Below are 6,000 nucleotides of genomic sequence, written 5' to 3' on the forward strand. Positions count from 1 at the left end.
GTCAGAGTGAATCAGGAGTCCTCGGCCACACTCTAAAATTGCTGGCTTAAATCCTCAGTTTCAGAATAGAAAGACATTTAAAAAGATAGTAACAGAATTTATTTTCTTTTTTTCTATTTGTTTTGTGACTTTTTCTTCTGATAAATTAAAAATGTCCATTATTGTATGCACTTTTTCAGTTACACCTCTTTATATGCTTTTCAAAAATGATACTGATAATGGGAGATACAAAAAGTAACCAAAACAGTGAATTTATAAGTTCAAAGTTTGGAGAACAAATTAAATAAATAACTTATAAAGCAAGACACTCTGTAGAAAGGGGAGAAAGCCAGTATTAATGTGACCTCATTAATTCAAGACTATTAAATTAATGTGACCTCATAAATTTAAGACTTAAAACTCATTGTTTTAAGACTATTAAATGTTACAGTTTAGACAAAGCATTTGAAAAATTACTGGCTCTTTTAGGCTGTAATTAAGAATTAGATCTCACTACAGCTATGAATAAAAAGGAGCAATGGACAATGAGAAGATCATTTAGTGGCTATTTTCACAGAGGAAATAATTTTCTAAGTAACTCCTTGGTGAAATAGGAAGGTATACACATGAGGCATTTGGCACACCAGCTGAAGCATAAAGGGGGAAGGAAGCAGATTCAATAAAAGAGAAAAAAAGAAAAGATGAACTTTAATAAGGTAGCCTTTGTCCTAATAAAAGTCAAGACATTGAAAACAATATAATCACTACCCAGATATTGCTATATTAAAAAAATTATCTAAACACATCAATAAGAGACAAACTAGGTCATTACTAACTAATAGAAAAAATCCAACAATAATATATAATGGTAGTAAACATTTATGCCCCAAATGTAGGTGCACCCAAGTTTGTTCGTTTGCTCTATGGGATATCAGGTCTTAAACAGACCCAAATACAATAATATTGGGAGACTTTAACACACCTCTTATGCCACTATATCTTTAAAAAAAAATGAGTAGACTCTTTAGACCTAAAGAACACTAAAAACCAAATGAACTTAATAGACATATACAAAAATAGTTCAACCAGCAAGGAAATATCATAATTCTTGATTTCAAATTATACTATAGAGCTATAGTAGTAAAAACAATATGGTATTGGCTCTAAAATAGACATATATAACAATTGAACAGAATAGAGGATACAGAAAAAAATCTGCACATTTTAAAAAACAATTCATTTTCTAGACAGTTTTCAAACACAGACATTGGAGAAAAGACAGCCTTTTCAACAAATAGTGTTCAGAAAACTGGTCATCCACTTATAGAAAAATAAAACCAAATTTATATTTTTACCCTGCACAGGAGTCAACTAGAGATGGATCAAAGATCTGAAACTTAGACCAGGGACTGTGAAGCTACTAGAGGAGGTCATAAGTCTAAAACTAGAACATAAAGGCACAGATAAAGCTTTCTCACCAAGACCCCAAAACTAAAGAAATTTTAAAAAATTAAAAATGTTATGACATTAAATTAAAAAGTTTCTGCACATCAAAGAAAACCATCAAGAGTCTAAAGAGAAAGCCAATGAAATGGGAGAAGATCTTTGCCAGCTATCCCAATAATAGAGGACTAATTTCTAGACTATACAAAAAAACTTGAAATACTTTACACTAAAAAATCATGAAATGGTCAACTGAATTGAATAGACACTTGACAAAAGAAGAAATACAAATGATAAATAGATAAAAAATGTTCAACTTTACTAGAAATAAGGGAGTTGCAAATCAAAACTACAGTGAGATTCCATTTAACTTCAATCAGAAAGGCAATCATCAAGAAGTCAAAATAAGGAACATGTTGACCAAGAGATGCAGCGCTCCTGAGCCCTGCTGACACTCAATCTCCATTGCCTCAAAAACAGTGCTCTACAAAGCCAGAAAATACTATCAGTAGAGGAACAAAAATGATAAACAAGGGACAGAGAAAAAGAATATTAGAAGACCGACAAAGAGCAGTCTTCCCTCACAGCTCTGCACATTAGAGATGAAAAGGAAAACAAGGATTTAAAGTGAGCAGCTGCAGATCCATGGGTTATAAATCATCAGTTATTCCTGCTCAAAGACCTGCTACAGCTTCCAGGATCTTATTATGCCCTCCAGGGATAGAGTGGAACTCAACACCAGAATAGAAATCCAACAGTCTCACCACCAAGAGCTGCACAGCAGCAGCCCCATCACAGCAGCGGCAGCTGAGCTCACCACACCCCCAGAGTTCCAGACCAATGTACATCAAAATCATAAGTGAAACTAGAGTCCCCTCAGGCGTACTTCCAGGACTATGGCGCTACAGACTCATGCAGCCATGATAAACTCCCTGAGTCTGAGATATTGTGATTCAACCCAGTGAAGGAGGAGTGGTGGCAGAGACTACCACACCCTCCAGAGACCCAGATCAGTGCTCAATAACACTGTGAGTGAGGTTGTGGTCCCTGTGGGAAAATGCCCAGCCAGGCACCCCTAGGAACTTGCGTAGACCCGATAAACACCCCGAGTCTGAGACTTTCTGATACAGCCTGGAGAAAGTGGGAGTGGGGGTCGCAGATGGACATAAAAGAAACTCAGACAGCAAAGAGGCTTTGATCAGCAGAAAGTGTGGGGGCAAGGTCTAACTTAACACTAGAACCAACTAATAGAAACTCCAGGACCACTGCAGACCTCCCAGTCATGGTAAACAGGGAGAAGTCAGACCAGACCAGCCCTATCTGTGGAGAACAGAGACACCTACACTGAGTTTGGTCTCAGAGGCATACTGCACCATGATGACAGGAAGAGACTGAGACTCCAAATCTGTGGAAAGTGTGGAGGGTTACCTGTGCTTAATACTAAATCCAGCCCCAAAGATATCACCCATCTGCATAGACTGAGAAAATCTCAGAGAACCAAACTTGCAGCAGGAAGTGTGCCGGTGGCACTCAGTATCTGCACAGAGAGAGTTTGCAGCAGATCTTTCTGCTGAATAGTCATTTATTTGTAGAGTTGCATTAATTCATTATTGGAGTTGTTTTGGTTTTTGGTGTGTGTGTGTGTGTGTGTGTGTGTGTGTGTGTGTGAGTGTGTATGTCTGGTTGTTTTTTGTTTGTTTGTTTCTTTTTTTCTTTTTTTACCCTCTTCCCAACCCCCCTCTCAAGCTTCTTCTTTTGTACATGCCAACTCTTTTCTCACTATCCCTCTCCTATCTTTTTTCTGCTTTTTATCTCTCCCTTATCCTGTATCAAATCCACCCCATATCAGTATACCAGAAACTCTACACTGGTTACTGGAATACTACTAAACTTTTACTATCTTTACTCTCTAGTATATACTACATTAACAAACTCATACTCTCATTCTATTCAACCCTAACTGAGACTTTACCCTATTCTTCCATTTACTATTTCACTTCATTTCTTCCTCAACCTTTACTGTTGAATACAATACAAACTGCCCTTGGATATACCAGGTGATACCTAAAGACTGAAAGAAATCTATCAAAAGGAACAGAGGTAAACTTCTGAAATCATAAAAAAGAGGAACAACAAGGGAGCAATGAGCTCCCACAACTCCACAATTACAAAACCTGATAACAGTGAATTGCAGAGATCTCTAGAAGGTCAAATCAGGAATGTAACTGTAGAAATAATAAAGGAATTCTGAAAAGAATTTAGAAAGAGTCTGAAAGAAATAAAAGATGCAATCATTGAAGTAAAGGCATCTATTCAAACTAAAGAATCGCTTAGACCACATGGAAAGTAGACTCTCAGTCCTAGAACATGATCACTCTAAAAATGAACACATAGTAAAACCAATTTGACAACAGTAATCGGACATTGAAAAAATATGGGCACATCTTAAAAGAGCTAACCTAAGAATTATTGGCATAGAGGAGGGAAAAGAAGGTGAAATCAAGGGTCCCAACAATCTTTTCAAATAAGTAATAGCAAAAAATTTTCCAAACATAAAGCAAGAGATTGACACACAGGTACATGAAACTTATAGAACCCCCTTTAGACAAGATCAGAGAAAAGGTTCCCCATGCCATATAATAGTCAAAATGACCAATGTAGAAGCCAAGGAGAGAATCTGAAAGGCAACAAAAACAAAAGACAAAGTGACATTCAGAGGGAAACCAATTAGAATCACTCCAGATGTCCCAAACCAAGTCATGAAAGCCAGAAAGGCCTGGAGTAACTTCCAAACTATAAAAGAAAACAACTTTCAGTCAAAAATTTCCTACCAAGCAAAACTATCTCTCAAATTAGATGGGAAAATAAAAATCTTCCATGACAAACAGAAGCTGAAGGAGTTGTTGTCTTCAAAACCAGTGCTAGAGAAAATACTAGAAGAGATTAGCTACAAAGAAGAAACAAGTAATACATGCCAGAACTAGAGAAGCTAGAATTTCCATCCAGCAGACAACTAGGCAATGAAGAACAAACAGTATTTCAAATAGAAGTAAAATCTCAACATGTTAGGAATTAAAAATCATCTCTCAATAATCACACTGAATGTAAATGGCCTCAACTCCCCAATAAAAAGACATAAAGTGGCAAAATGGATTAAAAAGCAGAACCCATCTATATGCTGCTTGCAAGAAACACACCTTACAAGTAAAGATAGCAACAAACTTAAGGTAAAGGGCTGGAGCAAGGTAATCCATGACAATGGAACTCGAAGACAAGCAGGAGTTGTAACTATTTTATCACATATGTTACACTTCAAGCCCAAGTTTATTAGAAGAGACAAAGGTTATTTTTACTGGTAAAAGGAACAATCCAGCATGAGGAAATAATGATTAACATTTATGTCCCAAACTTAGGTGCAGCTACTTTCACAAAACAAACTCTTTGTGAAGGGTTGGCGGAGGAAAGACCCAAGGCCAGCAAGCAAGCAAGCAAACAAGCAAGCAAGCAAGCAAGCAAAAGCTTTATTAAGACAGCCCAGCTCCCTTTTATATCAGGCAGCTGGGGGTTTTCTGAAAGGAGGGGGCTTCCACTCACAGCGGAAGATCGCACCAAGTACAGGGACGTTTACTGATTGGATGGTTCATACCCCATTGAGTGTGTTATCAGGGGATTGATTGTTGGTCATCCCATAGCTCCCTTTGGCTGGCTATGAGGTAGTCAGCACAATCCGGAAGAGAAGCCGGAGAGGCACCATCTTTGGCAAGACTGGGCTGCTTATCCTAACACTTTGTAATATTAAGTCACATATAAATCCCAATACAATAATACTGGGAGACTTCAATGCACCTCTCACACCATTAGATTGATCTTCTAGACAAAAGGCCAGTTAAGATGCCTCAGACCTAAGGAACACCATTGATCAAATGAACCTGTTAGACACATTTAGAATATTTTACCCAACTACAACAGAATTTCCATTTTTCTTGGCTGCTCATGGAAACTTCTCCAAAATAGATCACATCCTGGGCCACAAAGTGAGCACTAGAAAACTGAAAAAAATGTGACAACTTTCTTGTATCTTTTCATACCATAATGGAATGAAATTAGAAACAAACTATAAGAAGACTCAGAGAAACCACATAAACATGAGAAGACTGAACACCACACTTCTAATTGAAGAATGGATCATAGAAGAAGTAAGGGGTGAAATCAAGAAATTTCTAAAAATAAACAAAAATAGAGATACAGCATATCAAAACCTCTAGGACACTTTGAAGGCAGTATTAAGAGGAAAATTTATATCACTGAATGCTCACATAAGAAAAACAGAGAATCATGAAATAAATAACTTAATTACACACCTCAAAGCCCTTGAAAAACAAGAATAATCTAACCCCAAAGCCAGATTTGGACAGAAAATTGTTAAAATCAGAGCAAAAACAAATGAAGTAGAGAATTAAAAAAATACAGAAAATCAACAAGACTTAAAGCTGGTTCCGAAAAAATTAACAAGATTGATAAACTACTAGCCAACTCAACTAAAAAAAAGAGAGAATCAATCCGCATTATGAAGATAAG

The sequence above is a fragment of the Muscardinus avellanarius genome (genome assembly GCF_963383645.1).
Source record: "Muscardinus avellanarius genome assembly, chromosome: 8".
In the NCBI taxonomy this organism is placed as follows: Eukaryota; Metazoa; Chordata; class Mammalia; order Rodentia; family Gliridae; genus Muscardinus; species Muscardinus avellanarius.